This window comes from Acipenser ruthenus, chromosome 45 (assembly GCF_902713425.1).
Source record: "Acipenser ruthenus chromosome 45, fAciRut3.2 maternal haplotype, whole genome shotgun sequence".
In the NCBI taxonomy this organism is placed as follows: domain Eukaryota; kingdom Metazoa; phylum Chordata; class Actinopteri; order Acipenseriformes; family Acipenseridae; genus Acipenser; species Acipenser ruthenus.
Genome location: NC_081233.1, coordinates 2,991,083 through 3,008,502, shown reverse-complemented (window position 1 = coordinate 3,008,502; position 17,420 = coordinate 2,991,083). Strand labels below are relative to the sequence as shown.

At 41.5% G+C, this 17,420-nt stretch overlaps 1 long non-coding RNA gene across 1 annotated transcript; it reads left to right on the top strand.

The window, feature by feature from the left end:
- Nucleotides 1-3,606: 3,606 nt before the first annotated feature.
- Nucleotides 3,607-12,383, top strand: LOC117965875 (uncharacterized). Its single transcript, XR_009319770.1, has 7 exons — nt 3,607-3,642; nt 3,730-3,771; nt 3,859-3,900; nt 5,996-6,037; nt 6,129-6,170; nt 8,566-8,654; nt 8,852-12,383. It is a non-coding gene; the product is annotated as an uncharacterized LOC117965875 (long non-coding RNA).
- Nucleotides 12,384-17,420: the final 5,037 nt, after the last annotated feature.

The following is a 17,420-nucleotide window of genomic DNA, read 5'->3' as shown; positions in this document are numbered from 1 at the left end:
AAGGAGCTCCATGTGACATTCCTGGATTTGGCTAATGCATATGGTTCAGTGCCACATGAACTACTTTGGGCAGCATTTGATTTTTTCAGTGTACCGATGACAATAACACATTTAGTGAAAGCCTACTTTGGAGATTTGCAATTCAGTTTTTCAACTTCAGAATTCAGCACTACATGGCAATGCCTAGAGGTTTGAATAATGGCAGGATGTACCATTTCTCCACTGGCTTTTACCATGGCAATGGAAGTAATCAGTAATCAGTAGTAGGAGGAGAGCGCTTTGTTTCTGGAATGCGACTACCACCAATTTGAGTATACATGGATGACATAACAACCATGACTACAACAGTAGCCTGCACTAATCGGTTATTGGGCAAATTAACCAATAACATTGAATGGGCACGAATGCAATTCAAGCCCACTAAATCAAGGAGCATCTCTATAATTAAAGGTAAAGTAGTAGATAAAACGTTCTTCATTAATGGTGAGGCAATACCAACAGTATCTGAGAAGCCAGTGAAGAGTCTTGGGAGATGGTACGATGGGGATCTAAAGGACACAGTTCATATGGGAGAAGTTAGACAACAAGCAGTGGAAGGGTTGAAGAGTATAGACAGCAGCGCTTTACCAGGCAAACTAAAACTCTGGTGCTTTCAGTTTGGTCTACTGCCGAGGTTGCTGTGGCCACTGACTGTGTACGAGGTTTCTTTGACAACAGTAGAGAAGCTGGAAGCTTTAATCAGTTCATACATCAGAAAATGGTTGGGAGTTCCACGCTGCCTCAGCAGAGTGGGACTTTATGGTAAAGCAATACTGCAGCTACCAGTCTCTGCTCTAACCGAGGAGTTTAAGTGCGCCAAGGTCAGACTGGAAATGACATTAGTAGAGTCATGCGACAAATGTGTAAGGGAGGCAGCACCTGTGTTGAAAACTGGAAGAAAGTGGGCAGCAAAGAAAGCTGTGGAAGATGCAAAGGCTGCCCTTCGAATTGGTGATATCATAGGGCAAGTTCAGCATGGAAGAGGGGGTCTTGGTCTTAGTTCAGCTCCTCCTACATGGAAGAAGTCAGCCCCAGCTCAACGGAGGAAGCTGGTAGTCAACGAGGTGCAAAAGCAGGAGGAGAGGATGAGGTGCATAAAGGCCATTTCCCAGGCCAAGCAGGGAGAATGGGTGAGATGGGAGAGTGTGGAACAACACAAAATTGGCTGGCAAGACCTATGGTCAATGGAACAGAGCAGGATCAGTTTCCTCATCAGGTCAACATATGATGTTCTCCCATCACCACAGAACCTAAACCTCTGGGTAGGAGAGGATCCCTCATGTCCTTTGTGTTCATCACCTGCAACATTAAGGCACATTTTGACAGGATGTAAGGTGGCTCTTAGCCAGGGATGGTTTACTTGGCGCCATGACCAGGTGCTGCAATGTTTGGCCTTAGCATTGGAAGACAAGCGTAACATGACCATTAAGTTGCCACCAGTTCCATCAAAACAATACACACAAAAGACAACATTCCTCCGCCCAGGAGAGCAACCACCAAGAAAAGGTGTTAAAACCAATCCTCGCCCAGGACAACTGGAAGCTGCAAGAGACTGGAAAATGCTGGCAGATGTTGGTCAACGGCTTGTTTTTCTACCTGAGAATGCCACCACTAACCTTCAACCAGATATTGTCTTTGTGGTCTGGATCAGCACGTCTTGTTCACCTGGTAGAGTTAACAGTGCCATGGGAGGATGCTGTAGATGAGGCATATGAGAGGAAGAAACTGCGATATGCTCAACTAGCCTCTGAAGTGGAACAGAGAGGATGGAGAGTCCAGGTTTACCCAGTGGAGGTGGGTTGTCGAGGATTTGTGGCACACTCTACAACCCGGTTTCTCAGAGACGTCGGATTCAGTGGCCAAGAGTTGCGTCGCACAGTGAAGAACTTATCTGAAGCAGCAGAGAGGAGCAGCAACTGGCTGTAGTTGAGACGGAAAGATCTCTAGCACAATAGAAAGAAAGCAACGCTGATGTACGGGTAAGTAAGCTGGGCTGAGTTGAGTGGGGGACGGAGGGGGGTGATGCTGGGACGCCAGTATCACCGTCGAGCCCCCTTGAGGTGTCGTGGGCTAGTCGACGAAACACCGAAGATGGAAGGTGCCCACTTGAAGACCCCAGAGATGTACCCTACTTAGCTCAATCCAGACGGTTGTCATGCTGATGTGCTGGGGAGACCGCACTGTGGTTGATCCCCGGAGCCAGCATCACAGCCGTTGTGTGTGCTGATGCTCCAGGGAGGCAAAATAAGCTGATCCCTGGAGCCAGCATTACACTTCAGCCATTAACACCAGACAGAAGGATATCTACATCGTCATATGGAAGGAAACTTAAATGGATAGAGACACAGATGGATCACATTAGTTTACTGTAAAGCTGCGTCTTAGTTGGTGCTTATCTTGGCGAGAGCCGAGTTCAAATCAGCATGAAGTTTTAACATCTACTCTCGTGTAATGGAAATCTATAACATTTTGATGGGAACTATACTTAGCTCTCTGTGCCATCAGTCTCTTGAGTTTATTACCCGTCTTTCTCGCCCTCCTGGATTGGTGTGATCCTCCAGTCCACCTTTAACTTCCTCCATTCATTTCCTTTGTAGGATGATATTATGAATAAAACACAATATATTTTAGCTCAAAGAGCCAGCTACCCAATGTTTTGATATGTTATACATATCTTTCTCAAGGGAGCCTGTGTTTGAATCAAAACATTTGAGGTATTTTTATAGGTGTTTGATGGCATGACAACTACTTGTTATTGTTTATATTCAAATCCATGATTTATTCTTACATGATGTATATATTGTGACATCATTTTTTATTTCTATCTTTCAATCTCTATTAATTCTAATAAACATATTTTATATAAACATATTTCTATTATCATGCAATACTGGATCTGAGGATCAGCCTTGAATTAGCCTCGCCAGCGCATGAGTCCCGCTGGCATCATCGTGTTCAGTTTATTTATCCATTTACTTTCTTTTATTATTCTTTATGTTGCATTGCATAGGGCAGCAGTGTGGAGTAGTGGTTAGGGCTCTGGACTCTTGACCGGACGGTCGTGGGTTCAATCCCCGATGGCGGACACTGCTGTTGTACCCTTGAGCAAGGTACTTTACCTAGATTGCTCCAGTATAAATCCAACTGTATAAATGGGTACTTGTATGTAAAATAATGTGATATCTTGTAACAATTGTAAGTCACCCTGGATAAGGGCGTCTGCTAAGAAATTAATAATAATAATAATAATTGTCTAATTTTAGCTGTTCTAATACTACAAACTTTGAATCCCATCAGATTCTATAGTGGGCCCCACCTTCACCCCCAGAAAGCTTTTCATAATCACACAGTAGCCCCTCGCTATAAAAGATTATTTTAAATCGAAACTAAATGATTTCAGCTTTTTCTTATTATTATTATTAGTAGTATTGTGGTTTGCTTCTATTGTGACAGGCGCATCACTTTAGTACATCTACTCCTAAATCTTGTTCTAAATTCATATTGTCTATTTATTTTATTTTAGGAAACACTAAATCTTGTTGTTGTGTGTTTTCTTTACAGGTTCAGACCCCACAAGCCCCCCTTCCACTCCGGTCTCTCAAGGTATGCAGTGTAATCACTTCAGTGAATTCAGAACCACTGCAGGAATCTGGCTTTGTTATAAACTTTATTTTTTCTCTCTTGTTACAGAAGGAGAATCCTCGAGCCCCTCTTCCACTCCGGTCTCTCAAGGTATGCAGTGTAATCACTTCAGAGGATTCAGAACCACTGCAGGAATCTGGCTTTGTTATAAACTTTCTTTTTTCTCTCTTGTTACAGAAGGAGAATCCACGAGGCCCCCTTCTACTCCGGTCTCTCAAGGTATGCAATGTAATCACTTTAGTGTGATTCACTAACCACAGTAGAATGGCTCTCATGTGTCATGTGAACCACTAGACCTATTGAAGCCATGTGAGATTTGTGTGCAAAAATAATGTGAAAGCTGAACCTAGCGTGAGGCAACTTCCTGACTGACACCAGGTCCCTGCAGTGCAACTCAGGGCATCTAAACCACTCACTGTAGACGTGTCAGTGTATTGAAATCAACACATGGGAATGGTAATGAGGAATAAACCAGCATGCAAGCATCCAAATGGTGCCTGATGGAAACATGTTGAATACTGCTGAAAATTGCCCCAATATTAGACACTCATGTAAGCATCTAAACACAAGAGTTGATCTGTGAAAATCTACCTCTACACGTCTGCTTCTTGTGTTCTAGGTACCAGCACCCCACCTGAGCCCTGCACTTAACTCACATTCAGCGTTCCCTCTAAGAGTAAAATACGCACATTTTTCACAATAACTGGCAATATCCTTCCACTCAGTTTAGTAACTTTTGCAAGTTATCAAATATCAACCATATGTCATTATGAGAGCATTCATGCAAAGCATTAACATAAGCATATGTGCGTGTGTCTTGCAGATGATTCTCTGATTTCTTTGTTAAACTGCACGTCACGTTTGTGCAGAGCTGACTGTGAGTCCAGTAGTACAGGACGGGCGAAGCAGGCGTCTGGTGATTCTCCCTCTATGGAGAGGGCTGCCAGGTGCTGCTTAGGAACGTCTCAGTTTTGAACTCGTCATATAATTGAAAATGTTTTTGAAGCACAATCTTACTGCATTATTTAGAAGTATAAATAGCCAACATAAATAAACATAAATACAAATCACAATACTCATGTTATTATTATTTGTTTATTTAGCAGACGTCTTTATCCAAGGCGACTTACAGAGACTAGGGTGTGTGAACAATGCATCAGCTGCAGAGTCACTTACAATTACGTCTCACCCGAAAGACAGAGCACAAGGAGGTTAAGTGACTTGCTCAGGGTCACACAATGAGTCAGTGGTTGAGGTGGGATTTGAACCCGGGACCTCATGGTTACAAGCCTGTTTCTTTAACCACTGGACCACACTTTCACGAGTTTTGTTTTATTTCCTTTTAAAAAACAAACATTTCAGAAATATCATCATATCAAGCGTTTAGAAACTGGTAAAAATGTAATCTCAATATTAGAGTTGAAAATACACAGGTAAGTGTTCAGTGTAGTGATTGAAGACGACATACCACGTGCATTTGTTTGCAAGTTGAGTTTAGGTGACTTCACTCGCGTGTCTCTGTTGAAACTCAACATGACAGCTGCACCAACGAAGAAAAAAAAGCAATGCTTCAGTAAAAGACAGCTAAAACAAAATCTGATTATCTCTATGAGGATGGTGGGACACTATTGTTCAAGTTTTGCTGCCGTTGATCATGCATGAGTCAGTACCATTAAAAGATCATATTGCCAGTCATAAACATGTAGAGAGAACAAGAAAGCAAATAAGACGGCAACAATGGCAAAACATGCGTTCTCTGTGTTGAAAACTGAGATCTAAGACACTGCATTCACTCTGCTGAAATCTGAGATCTAAGACACTGCATTCACTCTGCTGAAAACTGAGGTCTAAGACACTGCATTCACTATGCTGAACACTGAGGTATTAGACACTGCATTCACTCTGCTAAAAACTGAGATCTATACACTGCGTTCTCTGTGCTAGAAACTGAGATCTAAGACACTGCATTCACTATGCTGAAAACTGAGATCTAAGACACTGCATTCACTATGCTGAAAACTGAGGTCTAAGACACTGCGTTCTCTATGCTGAAAACTGATGTATTTTTTACTTGTGCAAATCCAAACCTCTCAAGCCTTCTCTCATCACCAGCCTCTAATGGTATGGAGTGCACTAGCTCAGTTTGAATGTGGCTTTGTAATAAATGACTTATTGTTTAATTGTATTAGTATTTATTTATTGTCCTGGTAGAGACAGCAGCATAGACATAGTTTAATTTAAATGCATTTGAACAATACACTTGAAACAGGAAACAGGAAACACTAAATCATCTTGTTGTGTGTTTTCTTTACAGATTCAGACCCCACAAGCCCCCCTTCCACTCCGGTCTCTCAAGGTATGCAGTGTAATCACTTCAGTGGATTCAGAACCACTGCAGGAATCTGGCTTTGTTATAAACTTTCTTTTTTCTCTCTTTCTTTTTAAAGAAGCAGAATCCACGAGGCCCCCTTCCACTCCGCTCTCTCAAGGTAAGTGCAGTTTGAAGATGGCAGTCTGTTCAGTGTGATTAACAGCCCACCTCACGTGTCATGTGATCCACTAGAACTATATAAGCTGTGGGAGAGCTGTGTGCAACTATTCAGCAACAACACTAGGAAAGCAGACGGTTGTCTTTCGGTTTGGAATCCTAATGTATAGAGTTACATTATATTGTCCAGTACAAATAATCTGTCTACAGGTAACCCTGTTTATACTGTTGAAAACTGCCCTAACATTAGACACTCATCTAAACATCTAAACACAAGAGTTCATCTCTGAAAGTCTACCTCTACACGTCTGCTTCTTGTGTTCTAGGTACCAGCATGCCACCTGAGCCCTGCACTTAACTCACATTCAGATTTCCCTCTAAGGGTGAAATGCGCACATTTTTCACAATAACTGGCAACAACGTTCCACACAGTTTATTAACTTTTACAATTGATCAAATATCAACCTCACTCGAGACTCCAGCATTTCATTTTGAGAGCATTTCGTGCAAAGCATTAACATAAGCACATTTCCGTGTGTCTGCAGGTGATTCTCTGATTTCCCTGTTAAAATGCACATCACATTAGTACAGAGCTCGCTCGGGCTGCAGTGAATCCAGTAGTGCAGGACGGGCGAAGCAGGCGGCTGGAGATTCAGCCTCTAGGGAGAGGGCTGCCTGGTGCTGCTTAGGAACGTCTCAGTTTTGAACTCGTCATATAATTGAAAACGTTTTTGAAGCACAATCTTACTGCATTATTTAGAAGTATAAATAGTCAACATAAATAAACATAAATACAAATCACAATACTCATTATTATTATTATTTGTTTATTTAGCAGACGCCTTTATCCAAGGCGACTTACAGAGACTAGGGTGTGTGAACAATGCATCAGCTGCAGAGTCACTTACAATTACGTCTCACCCGAAAGACAGAGCACAAGGAGGTGAAGTGACTTGCTCAGGGTCACACAATGAGTCAGTGGTTGAGGTGGGATTTGAACCCGGGACCTCATGGTTACAAGCCTGTTTCTTTAACCACTGGACCACACTTTCACGGGTTTTGTTTTATTTCCTTTTAAAAATCAAACATTTCAGAAATATCATCATATCAAGCGTTTAGAAACTGGTAAAAATGTAATCTCAATATTAGAGTTGAAAATACACAGGTAAGTGTTCAGTGTAGTGATTGAAGACGACATACCACGTGCATTTGTTTGCAAGTTGAGTTTAGGTGACTTCACTCGCGTGTCTCTGTTGAAACTCAACATGACAGCTGCACCAACGAAGAACAAAAAGCAATGCTTCAGTAAAAGACAGCTAAAACAAAATCTGATTATCTCTATGAGGAAGGTGGGACACTATTGTTCAAGTTTTGCTGCCGTTGATCATGCATGAGTCAGTACCATTAAAAGATCATATTGCCAGTCATAAACATGTAGAGAGAACAAGAAAGCTAATAAGACAGCAACAATGGCAAAGCATGCATTCTCTGTGTTGAAAACTGAGATCTAAAACACTGCATTCACTCTGCTGAACACTGAGATCTAAGACATTGCATTCACTATGCTGAAAATGGAGGTCTAAGACACTGCATTCACTATGCTGAACACTGAGATCTAAGACACTGCATTCAGTATGCTGAACACTGAGATCTAAGACACTGCATTCACTATGCTGAACACTGAGATCTAAGACATTGCATTCACTATGCTGAAAATGGAGGTCTAAGACACTGCATTCACTATGCTGAACACTGAGATCTAAGACACTGCATTCAGTATGCTGAACACTGAGATCTAAGACACTGCATTCACTATGCTGAACACTGAGATCTAAGACATTGCATTCACTATGCTGAAAATGGAGGTCTAAGACACTGCATTCACTATGCTGAACACTGAGATCTAAGACACTGCATTCAGTATGCTGAACACTGAGATCTAAGACACTGCATTCACTATGCTGAACACTGAGATCTAAGACATTGCATTCACTATGCTGAAAATGGAGGTCTAAGACACTGCATTCACTATGCTGAACACTGAGATCTACATGTATTTTATATTTATAATCGGAGCATGAATCAGAAACTGAGGCAGAGCCACAATAAACGTCTTGTTTAATTTTAAAGCAAATTGTTGAGATACTTGTTTGGAATATTGTTTCAAAAGTGTATAATGCAACAAAATGAATACATTCAAAGGGTTAGTGCATGGCCGACGGTGTCCCACTGATAATGGATCCTTTCTCAGTCAACTGCAAATTTCTCAGAATCTAAAAAGCTTTGATGGAACGCTGCTCCCATTCTGTGCTGCACATTACAGACTACGTGGGGTCTTATTGTTTGACATGGGGTTTATTTAATGGCTGTGTGAACTCTTCTGTTTGTCTGCACAGATAACATGGCAACAGCAAGGGTCAAACTAAATGTACCCAAAGGAGTGAATCTTGAGGACCCCAAAGTGTACGAAGCCATTTTAGAGCAGGTAGGTGACACTCCCTTTCAGAAATCCAAACTGACACTGCTTCCTGTGTACTGGGCTTCGTGTGACACTGATGAGCTAATCTCACGTTGACTTTGCTTCCCTTTAGTTCCTTCTAGTTTCCTCTCGTTTCCCTGATAGATACACAGAGAGATGTGGTGCTCCTTGATAACACTGTGTTTCTTGTGTTGCTGTTTCAGATCCGGGAGCACCTCTCCAAGAACTTTCCAATGGACGGTGTTAATCTGCGCTGGAGAAGACAAGACGGAGAGATATTCCACAAGGAGGAAGAGGAGGAGGAGGAGGAGAAGGAGAAGTACTTCGAGCCGTGAGATACCAGCACCCACAATGACAAGCGAGGGCTTTCAGCGATAGAGCCGTCGATGCGGGCTCTGCCGTGTGGTAGATGACTGCATCTGGAGTTTTGAGTCCTGAGCTGAGGGTGCTAATGAAAGTCAAGGTCATCTACCACACGGTACAGCCCACATCAAGAGGGCTCTATCACTATTAAAACATGATTTAATTCTTTATTTTCTCTTTAAAAAAAAACAACAACTTTAAAACCTATATTTACGTTGAACTTCTGATATTTCGGCAGATAACCTTCCGCTGAGGAAGATAGTCCCTAACATAATTAGAATAGAAAAATGACATGCGCGTAGATAAAACCGTTATTATCATTATTATTATTATGACATTGCCAGATAAATTAACTGTAGGCTTGTTGAATAGTCTGTGTAGTATTGAGGCAGACTCAAAACTTGTTATTATCATTATTATTATTATGACATTGCCAGATAAATTAACTGTAGGCTTGTTGAATAGTCTGTGTAGTATTGAGGCAGACTCAAAACTTGTTATTATCATTATTATTATTATGACATTGCCAGATAAATTAACTGTAGGCTTGTTGAATAGTCTGTGTAGTATTGAGGCAGACTCAAAACTTGTTATTATCATTATTATTATTATGACATTGCCAGATAAATTAACTGTAGGCTTGTTGAATAGTCTGTGTAGTATTGAGGCAGACTCAAAACTTGTTAGAGGCGGGGCGTCATTCAAGCTGGCAGGGAGTGGATTGGCTGCTGTGGAAAGAACTGAAGCAGGGTTGGCAGTTTGACTGGCTGGTTTTGATGGAGGGTGTTGTTTGGATCCAGCTGATGACAGAATTGTGGACCAGTCGTGTCTTTCCTGTTGATTTTCTGTGAATTGAGCCTTCATTACGCTGTCCTGTCACACACATGATTTTGCTTGTCTCTAGACCAACGTCAGAAAGTGTGTTTAAGTAGTTTTTTATGTGATCAGATTAGTTGTAGATTAGAGTGTTAAGGGAGAAAGCTGGTATTTATGCACAGATTGATTTAAAATGTAATTCACAGCTAAGCACTTCAACGTTGCAACATTCCGGAAGCCCGCTAGATCTGGAAGCTGATTGGCTGTTCGCACTCAATTTTCTGCTGGTTAATATTCATCTGACATTATCTACTGGTGTTTTTTTTTTTTTTTAATTTTATGATAATTTAAATATATATTCAATTATTTACTGGTGCTGCACATTTATAGTAAGTTGATAGTGAGTGTGTGTGTGTGTTTTAATGTAATGATAATTTAAATATATATTCAATTATTTACTGGTGCTGCACATTTATAGTAAGTTGATAGTGAGTGTGTGTGTGTGTTTTAATGTAATGATAATTTAAATATATATTCAGGGCTTCGGATTTTCAGTTTTAACCCCTGATACAAAAAGATTTAATCGGTTAACAGACAATAAACACCAGAAAAACTGTGGAAATGGTTAATCTATGCATGTTGACTGTACCCTTTTCACATTTAAAAAAATCAAACCCTGTGAATACATTTCACAGGGCTGCTGGGCAATGTCCTGCCTTCCTGACTTGTGTCTATCATTGATTCGTTCTGAATACTTTAAACCCACCCCAACTACTGAGTGACAGCACATTCCTACATTTCTATTGGAGACTCCGCTGGCGAGATTTAAAACGAGATTACACTCAGGATGGAAGCTTGTTAGCGGGATTTCAAGCTGTATTACAGTTAAGATACGGAGGATTTAAAACTGAATTGTGACAATGTACATAAATTCCTACACACAAACCCCAGAAGAATGTTGATGTGACCTCAGGGATTTCGTTGTGGAAGACAGCAAAGGAAAGAAGGTACAACTTAAGTGTGCAAGTGCTGTCGAGTTACTGCTATACATATTGTCACACACACACAAAAAAGCATTTTGGAAAGTAACCAAAAACACTAATTTCATACAGAATATCAAAAACGAAAGCCCCGAAAAAAAAACGATTAACATAAAACTCGAATAGCTAAAAATTAGCACCGAAAAATACAATTAATAAAACCCGAAAAACAGAAGCCCTAAATATATTCAATTATTTACTGGTGCAGCACATGTTTATATTAAGGTGATGGGGTGTGTGTTTTTAATTTAATGATAATTTAAATATATGTTCAATTATTTACTGGTGCAGCACATATTTATATTAAGGTGATGGGGGGTGTGTGTTTTAGTTTAATGATAATTTAAATATATGTTCAATTATTTACTGGTGCAGCACATATTTATATTAAGGTGAGGTGTGTGTGTGTTTTAGTTTAATGATAATTTAAATATATGTTCAATTATTTACTGGTGCAGCACATATTTATATTAAGGTGAGGTGTGTGTGTTTTAATGTAGTAAATGATTCTAATAGAGGTTACATTAGTTACTGGTGCAAGTTTCTTTTAGCTTGTAAAGAATATATTCAGAGTGGTAACAGAGTAATAGGCCTCTTCCCCATGGCATGGCAGAGCATGGATTCACAGAATGAATGTACAATTTGCAGTGTACTATTAAATCCTATAGAGGGCACCACAAACACATTTACTGAGGGAGGAAGGGAGCAAGCTCCTGTATAATTATACAATCACCTGGAAGGTCTTGATGCTGCAGAGCATTACAAACAGCAGCCAGGATACAGGTGTTGAATTGCTTATCAGGAGGACAGGGCTAAGGTAGATGGCAGATGAAGGACAGTTCTCTTTTTCACATGATCCTCCAGTGCAATGACATGGGCAGCTCTAGCCTGGGTCACTCTGAGTCTCTGTCTGGGTAAGTGAGACGAGTTGTCCTAGTGCAGCTCAGCAAGCTGGTCTCTTCCAGTCCAGGTCTGCGTTCCAACCATGGCTGCGTTTCTACCTGGAGGAAAAGCCCTCCAGGACTGGAGCCTGTCGCAATCCAAGTGAAGCTGCAGCATATACTAGCACTGTGGCGCCCCCTATGGTCTTTAAATAGGTCTGCATTATCACACAGAAATATATGTGCAGTCTGCAGGGTGCAATGCAACATGGGGTGAAGTCATTAAGGCTATGAGTAGGGTGGTTTGCTACAGCTTATGATTTCAATGGAAATGTCTTATTTTTTCTGATATTTAATTTACATTACTGTAAAAAACATAAAAATAACAGGGTCACTGACTCAGTTTTATTTCCCATTATAGTGTATGGGGAGCAGGGGAGGGGACCCAGATCCATGCATTCATGAAACATGTTCCTCTCATGCAAACACATAGAAATCACACGAGCTGTACCAAAGAATATGTGCGATTCATGTCATTGTATTGTATGAAGGGTTGTGCATCACAACGATACTCTACTACTCTGTATTTCTGAATGTATTTTTGCTGATTTATTTCAATAAAGTTTCAATCTCAATCTATGGCATCTTTTTTATTATTATTACTATTTTCACAGAGACTGCAGTCCCCTGACAAGGCTGCTCTATAGCGATGGATCCCTTTCTATACAGTGTGGTTCAGGAGACTGGGTGATGAGCAGCACAGGGGCTGAACAGAGACTGGTCTATAGCGATGGATCCCTTTCTATACAGTGTGGTTCAGGAGACTGGGTGATGGGCAGCACAGGGGCTGAACAGAGACTGCTCTATAGCGATGGATCCCTTTCTATACAGTGTGGTTCAGGGAACTGGGGGCTGGTTGAATGGATCTATATCAGCTGTTTGTTGTCTACACTCCTAAATGAATCTATTTGCTGTTCACTTTGTAACAGTTCCCAAGTCATAGCTGATCACCAGCTCACCAGCAGTTGCAGACATTGTCTGCAGGTTTAAATAAATAAGCGACTGGTCTTGAAAGGGTTACAGCACGACCTTTATAAAGTGCCTCCTGAAGCAGACTATGCCACTTTAAGGTCACATATTAATTTGTTAGCAGACACCCTTATCCAGGGCGACTTAGTCGTAAACAAAATATAAATTTCAAGAATCACAGTACAAGTATTAATACAATTAAGAGCAAGCTAAAATACAATGACTTCAGTTCTAGTAAGTACAAGTACATTACAAAATACGAATCAATATCAGAGCAGATAAGTGTCAGTGATAGTTACATCAGGATACGATTAAATGCAAAATACTACAGATTGAATAACACTAGTGGAAGATTTACTGTACAGTACTCTAAAGTACAGGATTAAGTGCAGTAAAATAGGGAGCAGATAAGTGCAAGTTATGTATCTTTGTGTTCATTTTGAGTTTTTCTCTACTCTGTAGAGATGACCTCTCTTAGCCTAGTGGAAACCCAGGGTCTAAGAATGGGTCCTCATTCCCATAATGACCACTAGGGAGCGCTGTCTTGCATATCACCCCAAGTTGCTGCAGGTGTACTTTCCTTAAAGGACCACCAGAGGGCCCTGGGAGTCCAGGTACACGGACAGGAATAGTATTTGCTGTCAGTGTTAACACAGTAACCACAATAGCAACTAGTCTCCGGTTTGAATTATGAGTTGAAGAAATCAACAACTGGATGCAGTCCGACTACTTTCAGCAACGCTTTATGGTCTGGACCGGACCTTCATTTATGTTAAATGGATTTTAACAATAAACTGCAGGTCCAACACTAGGCACATTGGAACTGCAGTTTAACAGCACACTGCAGTAAGATCACACTGTCACTGCAGTTTAACATTACATTGAATAGAATCACTTTTAAAAAGTTTTGTAGCAAACCTGCCTTTAGGGCCAACTGGATTTCAGTAACGTAATTCGCTGCCACCACCTTTTTTTAACCGGGGAAGGTTCGGTTCTGAGATCCTCAAACTCAGGAGGGTAAAGGTTCAAACAATACACAAAACAGATATAATTTAAAAATATGTCTTTATATAAAAGAAAGGGAGGTACATGATTGCACAGCAATTACAGGTTTACTCTTAAAAAGATCAATTGCACTATGTAACACACAATTTTTGTTCCTGGGTAGTAAGTGTTATTTCCTAATTGCTTATGCCTCAAAAGTATAGACAATGGCTATTCCCCACAAACTTTGCTTTTGTGACCAGGACAGTGATATTTTGAAATTTACCTATTTCCAATGAGAAAACGGGCGAATTTGTGTCTTTTCGTTCACAAAGTCAGAAAAAAACACATGAATCCAAGTTAACATGTATTTATACTAAAGTAATACAAAAATGACTACAAAAGATTTAGAAGTGAGTAGTTTTTCGAGATTTACGATTATACTGTAAATCACTTTCATGACTCAGCCCCCAAATGTAGTCTCCCATCATGTTCTCGTTATCATAAATATTTTAAAAACCTTGTGAGGATGCGTGGCTGATCAGCTACTGATTTATTTAACCAGCTGACAGTCACGCATCTTCATTAAACTTGTGCAGACTATGGCTGAGGGGTAATTTAACAACTAGTTTAACCCCTCGGCCAAAATGTAAAAGCCTGCAGCTGTCTGCGCTCAGGGGAGAGGGTCAGGAGAGATGCAAGTCTGTGGAAAATAAAAAGAAACAATTGCTACTTACTGTGAACCATCCTGAAGGTACTCGTATCTGTGGTGTGTTTATTTTATTTAGATTTGTTTGGCCAACATGCCCTTTTGTTTTGTGTTTGTTTAAATCTTTTGTTTGTTTTATTATTTAATAAAATAACTGAACGCCGTAGCGTTTCAGTTTTCACCCGCCATTCATTGTTTTGGTTTTGTGCTCCTGGTCCGTGACGTCACCACACCTGCGCACAGCAACCACTCTGTCACAGATGGCTGTATAGCATCAAACATTGCAATATGTTGTTTATGCAAGGCTGAATACCACCCCTTCCCTGTTTGGTACTTGTTGTGGTCCAATGAGAACGGTGTCGAAACCAGCTTTTGCTATTTCACAACAACAACGCTTGATCCTCAGTGCTGTACTAAAGCTGGGGATCAGCTAGTCTCCAACTTTGATCTGCTTGTATTTTTCGATGCAATTGGTACTAACTGACAGAGCAGGTTAATAAACTAAAGTCACTCTTTTTTATTGTTTTATTATCAAGATTTCCATTACACGAGAGTAGATGTTAAAACTTCATGCTGATTTGAACTCGGCTCTCGCCAAGATAAGCACCAACTAAGACGTAGCTTTACAGTAAACTAATGTGATCCATATGTGTCTCCATCCATTTACGTTTCCTTCCATATGATGATGTAGATATCCTTCTGTCTGGTGTTAATGGCTGAAGTGTAATGCTGGCTCCAGGGATCAGCTTATTTTGCCTCCCTGGCGCATCAGCACACACAACGGCTGCGATACTGGCTCCGGGGATCAACCACAGTGCGGCCTCCCCAGCACATCAGCCTGACAACCGTCTGGATTGAGCTAAGTAGGGTACATCTCTGGGGTTTTCAAGTGGGCACCTTCCATCCTCAGTGTTTCGTCGACAAGCCCACAACACCTCAAGAGGGCTCGATGGTGATTCTGGCGTCCCAGCATAACCCTCCTCTGTCCCCCACTCAACTCAGCCCAGCTTACTTACCTGTACATCAGCGTTTCTTTCTTTCTATTGTGCTTGAGATCCCCAGCCAGAATCTTTCCGTCTCAACCACAGCCAGTTGCTGCTCCTCTCTGCTGCTTCAGATAAGTTCTTCACTGTGCGACGCAACTCTTGGCCACTGAATCCGACGTCTCTGAGAAACTGGGTTGTAGAGTGTGCCACAATTCCTCGACAACCCACCTCCACTGGGTAAACCCGGACTCTCCATCCTCGCTGTTCCGCTTCAGTGGCTAGTTGAGCATACTGCAGTTTCTTCCTCTCATACGCCTCATCTACAGCATCCTCCCATGGCACTGTTAACTCTACCAGGTGAACAAGGCGTGCTGATCCAGACCACAAGACAATATCTGGTCGAAGGTTAGTGGTGGCAATCTTAGGTGGAAAAATAAGCCGTTGACCAACATCTGCCAGCATTTTCCAGTCTCTAGCAGCTTCCAGTTGTCCTGGGCGAGGATTGGTTTTAACACCTTTTCTTGGTGGTTGCTCTCCTGGGCGGAGGAATGTTGTCTTTTGTGTGTAATGTTTTGATGGAACAGGTGGCAACTTATTGGTCATGTTACGCTTGTCTTCCAATGCTAAGGCCAAACATCGCAGCACCTGGTCATGGCGCCAAGTAAACCGTCCTTGGCTAAGAGCCACCTTACATCCTGTCAAAATGTGCCTTAAATGTTGCAGGTGATGAACACAAAGGACATGAAGGATCCTCTCCTACCCAGAGGTTTAGGTTCTGTGGTGATGGGAGAACATCATATGTTGACCTGATGAGGAAACTGATCCTACTCTGTTCCATTGACCATAGGTCTTGCCAGCCAATCTTGCGTTGTTCCACACTCTCCCATCTCATCCATTATCCCTGCTTGGCCTGGGAAATAGCCTTTATGCACCTCATCTTCTCCTCCTGCTTTTGCACCTCGTTGACTACCAGCTTCCTCCTTTGAGCTGGGGCTGCCCTGTGCCATGTAGGAGGAGCTGAACTAAGACCAAGACCCCCTCTTCCATGCTGAACTTGCCCCATGATATCACCAATTCGAAGGGCAGCCTTTGCATCTTCCACAGCTTTCTTTGCCACCCACTTTCTTCCAGTTTTCAACACAGGTGCTGCCTCCCTTACGGATTTGTCGCGTGACTCTACTAATGTCATTTCCAGTCTGACCTTGGCGCATTAAACTCCTATGTTAGAGCAGAGACTGGTAGCCGCAGTATTCCTTTACCATAAAGTCCCACTCTGCTGAAGCAGCGTGGAACTCACAACCATTTCCTGATGTATGAACTGATTAAAGCTTCCAACTTCTCTACTGTTGTCAAAGAAACCTTGTACACAGTCAGTGGCCACAGCAACCTCGGCAGTAGACCAAACTGAAAGCACCAGAGTTTTAGTTTAACTGGTAGAGCGCAGCTGTCTATGCTCTTCAACCCTTCCACTGCTTGTTGTCTAACTTCTCCCATACGAACTGTGTCCTTTAGATCCCCGTCGTACCATCTCCCAAGACTCTTCACTGGCTTCTCAGACACTGTTGGTATTGCCTCACCATTAATGAAGAACGTTTTATCTACTACTTTACCTTTAATTATAGAGATGCTCCTTGATTTAGTGGGCATGAATTGCATTTTTGCCCATTCAATGTTGTTGGTTAATTTGCCCAATAACCGATTAGTGCAGGCTACTGTTGTAGTCATGGTTGTCATGTCATCCATGTATGCTCGAATTGGTGGTAGTCGCATTCCAGAAGCCAAGCGCTCTCCTCCTACTACTGATTACTTCCATTGCCATGGTAAAAGCCAGTGGAGAAATGGTGCATCCTGCCATTATTCCAACCTCTAGGCATTGCCATGTAGTGGTGAATTCTGAAGTTGAAAAACTGAATTGCAAATCTCCAAAGTAGGCTTTCACTAAATTTGTTATTGTCATCGGTACA